The 16,435-nt window shown below is 38.5% G+C and overlaps 1 protein-coding gene across 3 annotated transcripts in view; it reads left to right on the top strand.

Annotated features, from left to right (window-relative positions):
• Positions 1-16,435, top strand: part of LOC127697757 (contactin-associated protein like 5-3) — an 826,357-nt gene that overhangs the window by 244,056 nt on the left and 565,866 nt on the right. The gene's annotated exons all lie outside the window — the stretch shown is intronic.

Here is a 16,435-nt window from a genome sequence, read left to right as displayed (position 1 = left end):
CAGCTGCTATGAACATAGTGGAGCATGTATCCTTATTGCATGCCAAGGAATCTCCTAGGTATATGCCCAGGAGTGGTATAGCAGGGTTCTCCAGAAATGTCACATTTAGTTTTCTGAGGAACTGCCAGATTGATTTCCAGAGTGGTTGTACCATCTTGCAATCCCACCAGCAGTGGACGAGTGTTCCCCTTTCTCCACATCCTCGCCAACACCTGCTGTCTCCTGAGTTTTTAACCTTAGCCATTCTGACTGGTGTGAGGTGAAATCTCAGGGTTGTTTTGATTTGCATTTCCCTAATGACTAATGATGCTGAGCATTTCTAAAGGTGCTTCTCAGCCATCTGAATTTCTTCAGGTGAAAATTCATTGTTTAAATCTGCACCCCATTTTTAAATAGGGTTATTTGGTTTCCCGGGGTCTAACTTCTTGAGTTCTTTGTATATATTGGATATTAGCCCTCTATCATATGTAGGTTGGTGAAGATCTTTTACCAGTTTGTTGGTTGCTGTTTTGTTCTTTTGACAGTGTCCTTTGCCTTACAGACAATATTTCCAACAAATGGTGCTGGTTCAACTGGTGGTCATCACGTAGAAGAATGCAAGTTGATCCACACTTATCTTCTTGTACAAAGCCCAAGTCCAAGTAGATCAAGGACCTCCACACAAAATCAGATACACTGAAACTAATAGAATAGAAACTGGGGAAGAGCCTTGAGCACATGGGCACAGGGGAACATTTCCTGAATAGAAAAGCAATAGCTTATGCACTAAGATCAAGAACTGAGAAATGGGCCTCATAGTACTTCAAAACTTCTATAGGGCAAAGGACACTATCAATAGGACAAAATGGCAGCCAACATGTTAGGAAAAGATCTTTATCAACATTGCATATAATAGAGGGCTAATATTCAATATATACAAAAAAATCAAGAAGTTAGACTCCAGAGAACTAAATAACCTTATTAAAAATGGGTTACAAAGATAACAAAGTATTCTAAAGAGAGGAAAATTGAGTGGCTGAGAAGCACATAGGGAAATGTTCAACATCCTTAGTCATCAAGGAAATGCAAATTAAAACAATCCTGAGATTTCACCTAACATGAGTCAGAATGCCTAAGATCAAAAAATTCAGGGGACAGCAGATACTAGAGAGGATGTGGAGAAATAGAAACACTCCACTGCTGGAGGGATTGTAAGCTGTTAAATCCACTCTGGAAAATTGTTTGGTGGTTCCTCATAAAATTGGACATAATACTATCTGAGGACCCAGCTATACCACTCCTGAATACACGCCAGGTATACCCAGAAGATGCTCAAACATGTAATAAGGACACATGCTCCAATATGTCCATCACAACCTTATTTATAATAGCTAGAAGCTGGGAAGAACTTAGATGTCCCTCAACAGAGGAATGGATACAGAAAATAAGGTAAATTTACACAATGGAGAACTACTCAGCTATTAAAAACAACTAATTCATGACATTTGCAGGCCAATGGATGGAGCTCAAAAATATCATCCTGAGTGAGGTAACCAAATCACAAAATAACACACATGTTATGTGCTCACTGTTAAGTGGATATTAACCCAGAGGCTTGGGATACCGAAGATATAATTCAAAGAACACATGGCCCTGAAGAAGGAAGACGGAAGTGTGGATGCTTTGGTTCTTCTTATTAGGGGAAACAAAATACCCATGGGAGGAGATAAAGAGACAAAATGTGGAGCAGAGAATGAAGAAAATGCCAATAGAGACTGCCCTACCTGGGAATCCATCCCATATTCACTTACCAAACCCAGACACGATTGTGGATGCCAACAAGTTTTTGCTGACAGGAGTTTGATATAGCTGTTTCCTGAGAGGCTCTCTCAATGCCCCAAAAAAGACAGAGGTGGATGATCACAGCCAACCATTTAACTGGGTCCCCAGTAGAGGAGCTAGAGAAAGGAAGGAAGGAGCTGAAGAGGTTTGTAGCCCCAGAGGAGGACCAATAATATGAACCAACCAGTATCCTTAGAGCTCCCAGGGACAAAAGCACCAATCAAAGAGTATACCTGGAAGCACCGATCTCTCCAGCGACATATGTAGCAGAGGATGGCCTTGTTGGACAGCAATGGGAGGAGAGGCTCTTGGATCTATGAAGACTCGATGCTCCAATGTAGGGGAATTCCAAGACAGTAAAACAAGAATGGGTGTGTTGGTAAGCAGAGGGAGGGAGAATTTGATAGTAGGTTTTCAGAGTGGAAACCTGGAAATGTAATAACATTTGAAATGTAAATAACCATAGTGGAACATGTATCCTTATTGCATGCTGGAGAATCCTCAGGGTACATGCCCAGGTGTGGTATAGCAGGAACCTCTGGTAGTATTATGCCCAATATTTTGAGGAAATGCCAAACTGATTTCCAGAGTGGTTGTATCAGCTTGAAATCCCACCAGAAGTGGAGGTGTTCCTCTTTTTCCACATCCTCTCCAGCATTTGGTGTTCCTGGAGTTTTTGATCTTGAGCATTCTGACTGGTGTGAGGTGGAATCTCAGGGTTGTTTTGATTTGCATTTCCCTGATGGCTAAGGATGTTGAACAATTCTGAAGGGCTTCTCAGCCATTCGATATTCCTCATTTAAAAATTGTTTGTTTAGTTCTGTACCCCATTTTTAATAGTGTGGCAATATTTGAAATGTAAGTAAAGAATATATCTAATAAAATGCAAATAAAGAAAATATCTAAGCAAAAAAAAAATACAACAAACTTTGGAAGGAATGCTTTAAATTTACTTTATTGTACTTAATTTTGCCCACAATACCAATTGTTTACTGCTGAATTGATTATTTCAGTTTATTCTTAATTAATATTTATTTTTGACATTTGAAGATTGAATCCATATTTCCTTTAAAGCAAAACAGAATATTTAACTGGGGAAATACTTCCACACTGCCACAAATAATTTTTAACATTTCTCAGATTCTGGCATTTTCTTGAAGTAAAATTAGTTGTGCATTTGAAAATGTCTAATTTTCCAATGTGTAGCTGCCAAGTAGCCCCCGTAGCTTTCATGCTTTCTACAAAGTGCCTTTCTTTTCATCTCTAGTCCCATAAGTCCATGTCCAGGATCACAATGGCCCTCTGCTTTCTCTGGCCACCCTTCTCTGGAAAGCAATAAGCACTTGGAAAAACATTATCCCCTTTTGTGTAGTCAATAGTAGGCATCTCCATGACCTGCCTTCCTCACCTGTTTCTATCCTGAAGCAAACATGAACATCACAGTTGGAGTCAAAACAATATAGGTCTTGAAGATCTATAGGTCTATCCAGGTCATTTTGTTTAATGTCTTTTTTTTTTACTTCAAGCACAAAGGCAGTTGTAAAGACCCAGTTCAGTTTCTCTGTACTGTAGAGGCTTCTCTAGAACACACATTCCTTATCAAGCTATTCCCTGCTATGTACATTCCCACAGGGATAGCTTGTAGACCTAAACCTTGCATTCCAGAGAGAGAGAGAGAGAGAGAGAGAGAGAGAGAGAGAGAGAGAGAGAGAGAGAGAGAGAGAGAAGTGTGATATGAGAAGCACAATAGCTTATATATGTGATTTGAAGTCTGTTCAGTTGGGAAAGTACCTTACAAGCACAAAGACCTGAGTTTGATACCCACCACTCCTATAAAATAGGCTCAACCAAAATGCTGGCTATGGCACCTAGATAAATGGTTCTGTGGTTAGCAGCACATATTTGTCTTGTAAAGCACAAGATGTGAATAATGAGAACAGAATTTGGATCTTTCACATAAGCAAACACTTTCTCTTAAATAAAAGTATTGTTGTAGGTTTGAAGTAAGGTTTATTTTATTTATAGTTTGAGTACACAGGACACCATGGTGGGTAAAAGCTTCAGATAGCTTTTTATTATATCCTCAGGCATGGTACATACATGCTCATACCCACCTACATTATATTCACAGTCAGGCAGCATAAAAAGATGAATAATGGTGTTTATACCCTCTTTTTTATTAAACCAGTGGTCCTAGTTAATGAGAATGGCAAAGCCAATAGTTAGGGGAAATCTTCCTTCCTCACATAAACGTTCTTGGTAACTCTCATGAATACACAGGGAACTGTGTTTTCATGATGATGATTCTAAATCCCATTAAGTTAACAATTAACATTGACCATCACATGGTATCTTTAAACATAAGAGAACCAAGACCTGAAAAAGATAAGCAAAATTCCTTAATCCACAAATATTTTTGATTACAGCCTTGGGACTCTAATCCAAATATATTTAAGACTAACATATTTGTCTTTTATAACTTCTTTCCAATGATGTAAAAGATAAATATATAGGCTCACATAAAATAATCTGTGTTTTTCTTTTGCTCTTCAGTTTTGTTCTTCCTCTACTATTAATTTCCTTAGTCATGTGAGGCAGTGGTTATCACAGTGCCAGATGCAATACCAGCCCTTTTATATCCCTTGCTTGCCTATCTTGTCTCATCTGCATTTCTACTTATGACAGGTGAATAGTAGTCATGTTGAAGGACCTGAAGATTACCAGGATGCCATATGGACTGAAGGATGATATAGTTGTTTAACTGGCTTAAGTTGTTCCAACAAACAGCTGGTAGTTGGCAAATGATTAGAGGTTACTTTGTAAATGGCCTGTACTTAGAAATCAAGGAGGTGGTCCTTTACGATCCATTGAGTTTTGTCAGCAAAGAAAACATTTCTGTCATTTCAAATTTAATTAAACATAAACATTACTCTCTGCTTCTGAGTTTACAATGGAGAGAGTGTGCCACTGAGGGAAGCCTGGTGCTCCAAGTCTTTAAATGGTACATTTGCTTGAGGTCAGGGATACTGATTTCCCCAAAATTCTGAAAGTGCTGTTGATTTTGGGAAAGACCAGACCTTGATGGGGACTACTAAGTTGTGCACACAGCTGAGTTTTAAAACAAGACACTGAAGATAGGCTTGGGAGTGAGCCAGTGATTGGACATCACTGCTGGTTTTTCTAATGTAGCCAATTAAATAAATCAAACTGTCTGCTTTTCCCTATTGATCTGTGCTTTACTTTGAACTCGCATATTGCAGGCAGGTGGCTGAAACTAACAACTCCAGTAATATGGTATGCTAACTCTAGGTGGAGTTTCTTGCATTCCCACATGGCAGGAGGAGTAACCATCAACCACAGAATTATCTGTGGAAAAATAAAAAACAAAAACAAAAAAAAAAAAAACAAGATCATAGTCAACCAGTTCTTGTCTACATCAATTGCCAAACACGCAGGTCTAATGCACACTAAGGGAAGTTGTGAAAAAAGAATGCTGCTGTGGTTGCTAGCAGAGTATGGGGGGGATCTTTACTGAAGAATAAGATGTCCAGGATATTAATTTTTCTTGGTAACTGAGTCAGATTGACAAGGCACATAGGATTTAAGATGTAGTGAATACATACCCTGAACACTGTCAGCCAGAGCATGTCTTCAACTATGTATTAAGATGGTGTCTTTTATGATTAAACATCAAAAAAGTGTAGTTTTCCTGTCCATTTATTGCCAGAGTAATCAATTTTATTAGATATATAAATTATGTGATATAAATGCACAAAGTAGAGGTCCAAGATAATTTTTTGAGGAATACCAGAAAAGACAAAAACATCTGCAAAATCATAAGATAGAAACTGAGCACCTCTATGGCAATATACCTGGAAGGGTGATTGAAATGTCTATATGGTAGAAAAGCACTTAAGCATACAGGGTTCTAAATAAATTTTGGATGCAAACTATCATTGCATTGAACTTATGATTCTGTATATTTATAAAGTTGTCCCTAGTGTAATAGAAAAACAAACTTTTGCATAAAAGATATCAAACCTTATCAACAAGAATATTTAGAGAGAAAGGAGAGATAGCAAGATGTTAAACAACTCAGATATGCTGATACAAATAGCAAATATAAGTAACAAATACTAGGAAACAGATACAATCTGATGATGCATAGGAAGGGTAAAGTCAATGGAGTAAGTTCAGTGTGTTATACTCTTGGACAACCAGGTCTAGAGGAACCAGTATTAGAATTAGAAGAAAAGGAACACAGGCCATCCCACTATAAGAGAGATCAAAAACTAAAATCAACACAAATATCCTTCAACAACTGAAGAATACATAAAGAAAACATGGTTTATTTACACAACAAAATCTTTTTTTTCATTTTATTCGAAATATTTTTTATTCACATTTCAAATGATGTCCCCTTTTCTGGTTCCCCACTCCCCGAAAGTCACATAAGCCCCCTTCCATCCCTCTGTTCTCCCACCCATCCCTTCCCACTTCCCTGTTCTGGTTTTGTCTTATACTGCTACACTGGGTCTTTCCAGAACTAGGGGCCACTCCTCCATTCTTCTTGTACCTCATTTGAAGTGTGGATTATGTTTTGCATATTCCAGTTTTCCAAGCTAATATCCACTTATTAGTGAGTACATACCATGATTGATCTTTTGAGACTGGGTGTACTACAAAAGCCTATACTCAACACAACTGGAGAATCTGGAGGAAATGTACAGTTTCCTAGACAGATTCCAAATACCAAAATTAAATCAGGACCAAATAGATCATCCAAACAGTTCCATAACCCCTAAAGAAATAGAAGGGGTCATAGAAAGCCTTCCAACCAAAAAAAGCCCAGGACCAGATGGCTTCAGTGCAAAATTCTATCAGACCTTCAAAGAAGACATAACACCCATACTCTTCAAACTATTCCACAAAATAGAAACAGAAGGAAGACTACCCAATTCCTTCTATGAAGCCACAATTACGCTGATACCAAAACCACACAAAGATCAAAAAAAGAAAGAGAACTTCAGAGCAATTTCCCTTATGAACATCGATGCAAAAATACTCAATAAAATTCCTGCCAACCGAATCCAAGAACACATCAAAATGATCATCCACCATGATCAAGTAGGCTTTATCCCAGGGATGCAGGGTTGGTTCAATATACGGAAATCCATCAATGCAATCCACTACATAAACAAACTCAAAGAAAAAACACCACATGGTCATTTCATTGGATGCTGAAAAAGCATTTGACAAAATTCAACCTCCTTTCATGCTTAAAGTCTTGGAAAGAACAAGAATTCAAGGCCCATACCTAAACATAGTAAAACCAATATACAGCAAACCAGTAGCCAACATCACACTAAATGGAGAGAAACTTGAAGCAATGCCACTAAAATCAGGGACTATACAGGGCTGCCCACTTTCTCCTTATCTTTTCAATATTGTACTTGAGGTACTAGCTTTGGCAATTAGACAACATAAGGTCAAAAGGATACAAATTGGAAAGGAAGAAGTCAAACTATCATTATTTGCAGATGATATGATAGTCTACCTAAGTGACCCAAAAAACTCCACTAGAGAACTCCTACAGCTGATAAACAGCTTCAGCAAAGTGGCAGGTTATAAAATCAACTCAAGCAAATCAGTGGCCTTCCTATACTCAAATGATAAGCAGGCTGAGAAAGAAATTAGGGAAATGACACCCTTCACAATAGCCACAAACACTATAAAGTACCTTGGGGTGACTCTTACCAAACATGTGAAAGATCTATATGACAAGAACTTCAAGACTCTGAAGAAGGAAATAGAGGAAGAACTCAAAAAATGGAAAAACCTCCCATGCTCATGGATTGGCAGGATTAATACACAACAAAATCTTAATCAGCTGTTATAAACAAGGATATGATGGAATTTTCAGGCAAATGGATAGAACTTGTAAAGTCATCCTGACTGAAGAAACATAAATGCATGGTATGAATTCACTTACAAGTGGATATTAGCCATAATTTGAAAGAATTTATTTATTTATTTATTTAAATTTTTATTTATTATTAATCATTCCATTCATTTACAACTCAAATGATAGCCCACATCCATGCTTTCCTCCTCAAACTGCGCATCCCACATCTGCCCTTTCCCCACTCTCGTTTGCCTCTATGAGGGTGCTTCCCTACCCACCTTCTTCCACCTCTCTGCTCCAACATCTGCCTATGCTGGGGCATCAAACTTCCACAGGACCAAGGCCTTCCTTCCCATTGATGTCACACAAGGCTATCCTCTGCTGCACATGTATCTGGTGGCATGAATCCTTCCAGGTACACTCCTTGGTTGGGGTTCTAGTTCCTGGTAGCACTGGGTGGTCCAATCAATTGGCAGTGTTCTTCCTAAATGGTTATAAATGGTGTTTGCTTCTCCAGTCCTTCCAGTTGCTCCCCAACTGGTGTCCCTAGCTCAATGTGATGATTTGCTCCAAGCATCCACATCTGCATTGGTCAGTTTCTGGCAAACCTCCCAAGGAACAGACACCCCAGGTTCATGTCAGCAAGTCCTCATGGCAATAGCAACAGTTTTGGGAGCTTGGTATCTTAAATCAAATATTTGATGTTGGAAAACCCATCCTGCTGTGGTGACACCGTTCCCTAGAGAGAGGGGCTCTTGAGCTGTACAAGAGCAGAAAGAAATCAAGATAGCACAAGCAATCAGGCAAAACAGCAGGAATGTGTATGTTCATCTCACTATGCTTTTTCTCTGTGTATATGTGACTAGAAGCTTCAGGTTTCTTGTGCCTTGAGTATAATCCAGAATTGTGAGCTAAAACGAATCTGTCTTAGTAAGGGTTTTTTTTTTTTTTTTTTTTTTTTTTTGGTGATCTGTTCAGGAACTTTTCCCCTGGGCCCATGTCCTCAAGGGTCTCCCCCAGTTTCTTTTCTTTTCTTTTTTTTTTTATTCGATATATTTTTTATTTACATTTCAAATGATTTCCCCTTTTCGAGACCCCCCACTTCCTGAAAGTCCCATCAGCCCCCTTCACTCCCTCTGTTTTCCCACCCAACCCTTCCCACTTCCCTGTTCTGGTTTTACCCTATACTGCTTCACTGAATCATTCCAGAACAAGGGGCCACTCCTCCGTTCTTCTTGTACCTCATTTGATGTGTGGATTATGTTTTGGGTATTCCAGTTTTCTAGGTTAATATCCACTTATTAGTGAGTGCATACAATGACTCATCTTTTGAGTCTGGGTTACCTCACTTAGTATGATGTTCACCAGCTCCATCCATTTGCCTAAGAATTTCATGAATTCATTGTTTCTAATGGCTGAATAGTACTCCATTGTGTATATATACACAACATTTTTTTTTTTTTTGCATCCACTCTTCTGTTGAGGGATACCTGGGTTCTTTCCAGCTTCTGGCAATTATAAATAGGGCTGCTATGAACATAGTGGAACATGTATCCTTATTACTTGCTGGGGAATCTTCTGGGTATATGCCCAGAAGCGGTATAGCAGGATCTTCTGGAAGTGAGGTGCCCAGTTTTCTGAGGAACCGCCAGACTGATTTCCAGAGTTGTTGTACAAATTTGCCACCCCACCAGCAGTGGAGGATTGGTCATCTTTCTCCACATCCTCCCAACATCTGCTGTCTCCTGAATGTTTAATCTTAGCCATTCTAACTGGTGTAAGGTGAAATCTCAGGATTGTTTTGATTTGCATTTCCCTAATGACTAATGAAGTTGAGCATTTTTTAAGATGTTTCTCAGCCAACCGAAGTTCTTCAGGTGAAAATTCATTGTTTAACTCGGTACTCCATTTTTTAATAGGGTTATTTGGTTTTTTGGAGTCTAACTTCTTGAGTTCTTTATATATATTGGATATTAGCCCTCTATCTGATGTAGGGTTGGTGAAGATCTTTTCCCAATTTGTTGGCTGCAAATTTGTCTTTTTGATGGTGTCCTTTGCCTTACAGAAACTTTGTAATTTATGAGGTCCCATTTGTCAATTCTTGATCTTAGAGCATTTGCTATTGGTGATCTGTTCAGAAACTTTCCCCCTGTACTGATGTCCTCAAAGTTCTTCCCCAGTTTCTTTTCTATTAGCTTCAGAGTGTCTGGCTTTTTGTGGAGGTTCTTGATCCATTTTGAGTTGAGCTTAGTACAAGGAGACAAGGATGGATCAATTCCCATTCTTCTGCATGCTGTTAGTCAGGGTTTCTATTCCTGCACAAACATCATGACCAAGAAGCAAGTTGGGGAGGAAAGGGTTTATGGAGCTTACGCTTCCACATGGCAGTTCATCACTAAAGGAAGTCAGGACTGGAACTCAAGCAGGTCAGGAAGCAGAAGCTGATGCAGGGCCATGGAGGGATGTTTCTTACTGGCTTGCTTCCCCTGGCTTGCTCGGCCTGCTCTCTTATAGAACCCAAGAACACCAGCCCAAAGGTGGTACCACCCACTAGGGGCTCTCCCCACTAGATCACTAATTGAGAAAATGCCCCACAGCTTGATTTCATGGAGGCACTTCCCCAACTGAAGCTCCTTTCTCTGTGATAACTCCAGCCTGTGTCAAGTTGACACACAAAACCAGCCAGTACAATTGAACCCTTGTCAACTTGACACACAAACACATCATTATTAAGCCTCAACTCTAACTTTCTTATTCATCCCCAAGATCTAAATTACTTTAAAATTCCCCCAGTCTTTACATATTAAAAGTTCAATCACCTTAAAATGTCCAATATCTTTAAAATTCAAAGTCTTTTAAAAATTCAAGGTCTCTTAACTGCAGCCTCCACTAAAATACTTTCTTCCTTCAAGAGGGTAACATATCAGGGCACAGTCACAACCAAAAGCAAAATCCAAACTCCAATGGTTCAATGTCTGGGATCCAACTCATGATCCTCCGGGCTCCTCCAAGGGCATGGGTCACTTCTCCATATCTGCCCTTTGTAGCACACAGCTTGTCTTCTAGGCTGCAGCTGCCTGTACCCCACTGCTTCTTTTGTTCTTGGTGGTCATCTCATGGCACTTGCATATCCAAAATACTGCTGACTTCTACTGTAATTAGGCTTCACCAATAGCCTCTCATAGGCTCTCGTCATGGAGACAAGCCTCTGCTCCTATGCTTCAAATCCTGGGCCATCAATTGAAACCGAGGCTGCACCTTCACCAATGGCCTTCTGTGCCCTCTCACTGTGCTAAGAGCCTCAGTTGCTCTTCATGACCCCTCAATGCCTTTAAAACAAGAACCATCTGTGTGACTCTTACACAGTACCAAGTCCAGCCACAGCACAAAATACAACTGTGACTATCTCTGGAACACACTCTCTGTGCTCTCAGAAAACACTTACAAGAAGATTTCATCTCAGTGATGCTGGTCTCTTCTTAATCACCACTAGTTTCTTAGCTCCAGCTAACCAGCATCAATAGTCCAAGTAACACAAAGGTTTGCTTTAGTGGTTCTGGTATCTTCTTACTCACAGCTGATTCTTCAGCCCCAGCTAACCAAAACCACAGAATCTTCACAATCAAAACATGGCCACTGTAAGAGTCTTTAATCTTCTTTTGGAAATTTCACAAGCCAGGCCTCGATCTTTTGCACTATTCTTAACATTGTCTTCCAAGCTCCTACAGAACTTTCCACCAAGCTGTTAATATTCTAATGGCTTTTCTAGCTCCAAGTTCCAAAGTCCTTCCACATTCCTCCCTAAAACATGGTCAGGTTGTAACAAGAATACCCCACTATGCTGGTACCAATTTGTCTTTGTCAGGGTTTCTATTCCTGCACAAACATCATGACCAAGAAGCAAGTTGGGGAGGAAAGGGTTTATTGAGCTTACACATCCACATTGCATTTCATCACTAAAGGAAGTCAGGACTGGAACTCAAGCAGGTCAGGAAGCAGGAGCTGATGCAGAGGCAATGGAAGGATGTTTCTTACTGGCTTACTTCCCCTGGCTTGCTCAGCCTGCTCTCTTTAGAACCCAAGAGCACCAGCCCAAAGGTGGTACCACCCACAAGAGGCCCTCCCCACTAGATCACTAATTGAGAAAATGCCCCACAGCTGGATCTCATGAAGGCATCTCCCCAACTAAAGCTCCTTTCTCTGTGATAACTCCAGCCTGTGTCAAGTTGACACACAAAACTATCCAGTACAGAATCACTTTTCCATTAGGTTTTGTTTTGTACAGGTATTTTGTTATGGTGACAGAAATGAGACCAGGGCATACTTCCTATACTAGACATTACCTTGGGTAACCAGACAATAAAAATATTTGAAGGACCTTACATTAGAGAATATGCAGGCAGTGCCAGGAACAGTATTGTTAGCTATGCTTAGCATAAACAGAAAAGGTGAAACCAGGTACTGGGGACATGTGCATGAGACAAGAATAATCTAATATTGCTGAGACTGAGGAAGAAATAAGAGGACCATGAATACAGATGAAGTACATGACAAATTGTCTTCTCCCATCTCCTCTCTGTACCCAGAAATATTTAAATTGAGGCATAAAGATATTTTTCATGGGACCTGTTTAAAGGTCCAATTAGCATTTGCTATACACCAAGATTGCTTATGCAAGGAAATGTTCACAGGAAAGAACTGTAAATGCTGACAAGGAAAGGTCACATAATCCAATCAGGATGAAATGGTTTATGCCCAACAATTAGCCCTGGTGATGGGAAGAAATGGTTTTGATTGCCTTTAAAAGGAAAACACTTTTAAAAACTGTTAATCCTTTAAGTCACTTGTCTTTAGGAATACAAATAGGTTGGATAAATGAAACCTCTAAGTAACTCAGACAGCAAGCTCACAAAATCAGAAGCTGCTTTAATAGAGTCGGAGTTTTAATATATTCTGACAGCCTCTTTGGAAATTAAGACAGTGATTATATCACAGAGAAGTAAAGTCTGTACTGAAATTTATTCACACAACCCTGTCACCTCTAGTCACTAGCTCTTCCTCTGAATAATTTGTTTGGCTATGTTTCTGAAATGTGTCATTTGACTAAATCAGATTTGTGATGTCTATTATTGTCATTCTTTGCCAAAAGGGGGATGGGAGGCAGGAAGTGAAAGGGAGAAGGGAAACTGTAGTGAAAGGTTTCAGCAGTTTGCTTTGATGGTGTGGGTCTCAAGGTAAATTGGAGAGTCACACAGAAGCAATTTGGCAATAATGCCTGTCAAAACTCTGAATGTATCCTTTTATTATGTAAACAATTCATTCCACTGGAATGCATTCCAAGTCACTTTGAAAATTGTGCAGCTTTTATATTGGCTGTATAAACCTTCTCCACTCATTGCTTTACCTTTTGTTACTTTTCTTCTCTCTAATGGTTGTAAGAATGAAAAGATCCCCATTAATAACTATAGATTGTAGTAGATTCTAATTGTACCAACTTACTATTGTCTATTGTAGAATAATGAATGTTTGAAGCATTGTGTAATACTGTCAACAGCATCTCCAGACATCATATTTCGATCTGATTTGCAAAAGACAATCAGACAAGTTTTCATTCTCTTTAACTGCTGGATCAGATGTAAAGGAAGTTTCATAATCCTCTGGAATCAGGGGAAATATCAATATAGAACATGGACACTAGCATGATGCCATGGGATCATGAGGAACATTATAGTGTATATGTAGATATGGATATCACACTTTTTTAGAGAGGATATTATAATCTTTTATGTACTCCTGGAGTCAAGGTGCCTAGATGGTATGGTGCACATGTGGATTCAGTTCATCAGGCTAGCTGACTCATGAGGTCCCAGAAAGTCTGTCTCTATCTACCACCTCACTGTGAGAACACTGGGATCATTGATGTATTCTAGCATATCTCAGTTTTACATGGGTTCTAGGAATTTGAACTCATAGTATCTTCCCACTCTACCATTGCCCTAGCCTTATTGTTACATCTGAATTAGTTTGTAGTTCATCGGCTGCTGTTGGATTTAGAGGAGTCACAAGGAAGCACTTTGGCAATAATGTCTGTCATTATCTGCCTCACATACTGCATGACAATACAATTGTCTGACAATAGTCTTGGAATACCTTGCATCAGACTCAGGCACCTTAGTTTGGAGTGTGTATTTCTCCTTGTTTATTCTGTAGGCCAGTGCAATGTACCCCACCCTAGCTGAGGTCTCTGAACCCAACCCTGAAGATAGATAGCCTTTTGATTCAGGATTTACTTTATTGTATATGAAGCTTTGAGTGCAGTTAGGCTTACCAAAACTTTGAGTTGCATCCTTCACAAAACACATACATGATTTCTTTCTATGTAGGAACAAAAACTATTTTCAGCTTCATACTCTTAGCAGTTCCAGGTTTTCAGATGCTCAGAATACATTAGAGTTGTATTGCTTTATATACAGTATATTGTATTAGAGCCATAATTTATACATTTATGAAACCTGATTATGAGTGCCATTCTGTGTTTTTTCTAATTATTTAATAAACTAAGAATGAAGATCATATAAAAGAGAGAGACATAAATTATGTAGCTCTTAACTGACAATCACAGGTGAATCAGATTCTTTTGGAATGAATGATCATCTTTAGAACCTACCATGACTCAATAGAACTGAAAAGACAAATACTGACCATGAAGAATATTTGATAGATGTAGGGGACCAACATCACATGAGTTTTTCCTACCATTCTTAACATATTCGTCTGGCATCTCTAGGTTTATTTCTCTGATTTAATAGAAAAGAAAACCAAGACACAGAAAGGCATATTACCTCGACCAAGTCTATTGCCACAGAGATGAGACTACAAACATCTGGTTGACCTTTTTCTTACCCTTAATGCCTTGCTTCTTCTGAGATGAATGTGTTTAGTATGTTCGTCTTTGTTTAGTTTTACATCAATGTATTGTGGTATCATGTAGTATTTTTTTATTTACTATATATTTTGAACTTTGAGAGGTATTTAATAAAGTGCCTTGTATTTTAACTCATGTTAAATGTTAGAAAGACTCTTTTGAGAATGAGGTTCTCAGCACAAATAGACGATAGTGTAACTGAAGAAAATGTATCCTCTGATATCACACAGAAAGTTTGAACAGTGTTAAGGTGAACTGAGGTCAAACCCTTAAGAGAAAGTTTAATAAATGGTGCTGTGTATAAGTGTGGTGCCTCTATCTGGGAATAGTTTCTCTCTCTCTCTCTCTCTCTCTCTCTCTCTCTCTCTCTCTCTCTCTCTCTCTCTCTCTCTCTGTGTGTGTGTGTGTGTGTGTGTGTGTGTGTGTGTTTGCATGCATGCCCATATGTGTGTATTTTTTGATGTGAAATCCTTTTATAAAGCAACTAATTTTTTCCTAATGAAGGCCATACAAGCATAGGTATAACTAAAATACATAACAGAGAGTTTTCAGAATAATGGTAGAATTAAATAGTGTGTACTGAAACAGGACAGAGGAGGGAGAGGCCTCCTTGGAAAAGTTGATGTTGAGCAGGAGGGATGGAGACATGTTCACATCCCATCTACACCAAGAATACTATTCACAACATCTAGATCTTAGTTTCCTCATTTATAAAAACTCATGAATGAGAAAGAATGTGACAGAGAATTGTGTGTCTTTTCACTGAAGTATCCTCTAATAACTAAAGATAGATATTTCCCTCACTTGCTTACAAAATTGAGAACTGTTTAACAAAGAAGTCAGTATTTGAAATATGTGTGAAGAATAGTTTGTTTAAATAAATATGTGGAACTAGCAATTAAAATACTAAACATTTATAAAGATTATACATTATACTAGAATTTCATACTATGTGAACATACTGTACTAAGCAGCATGAAAGCATTCTATGGTCATATGGTCAATGTGCCTACCACATAATTTGGATTTATATTAGCATTGATTATTAACATTTATATAATATTAACAATTAAATAAATTATATTTATACTAACAATCATCAACACATATGTATTAATTTATACACAAATTCACAGTTGTATATATGTGTGTTTATATGTATGTGTCTGCAAGTCTGTATATGTGAGGGTGCATGAGTATGTATATGTAAATAGGTTTACATATGTGTGCATACATATGTGTGCATGCCTGTGTGTGCATGTTTTATATATATATATATATATATATATATGTGTGTGTGTGTGTGTGTGTGTGTGTGTGTGTGTATGTATGTTCATGTGTGTATGCATGTGCATTTCTAGTGTTATACTCCATATTAATTTTTGATTCTAGTATTCTGTAAGGAAAGAATTCCATCAAGTTATATAAATAGTTTAAGCAAAAGTCTACTAAATTTAAGCAAAACTAAAACTTGAAAGAGAAATTGTTTGGGCTCCCTCAATGTACGATACTATCTACAGGGTACTGTGTTATGGATTTTAAATGCATTTTTGTGAATATTTATGAAGTACACATATTCATGTGACCACTTGATCCTTTCTCACCATCAAAATCCTGATATAGAAGATCTTCCTTTGAGTTCTTTCCTGATATTTACAAAAACGAAAAGAGTTGTCAAAAATCATGGCCAAGCAAGCTATTAGGAGCTATTCAGCTGGCAGCCTTCATCCATGGCCCCTGCTTCAGCTCCTGCCTTGAGTTCCCGTTCCTTCTTCCCTTCACAA

This window comes from Apodemus sylvaticus, chromosome 12 (genome assembly GCF_947179515.1).
Source record: "Apodemus sylvaticus chromosome 12, mApoSyl1.1, whole genome shotgun sequence".
NCBI lineage: Eukaryota > Metazoa > Chordata > Mammalia > Rodentia > Muridae > Apodemus > Apodemus sylvaticus.
Note: the sequence above shows the minus strand (reverse complement) of the source record. Positions and strands in the feature narration are given on the sequence as shown.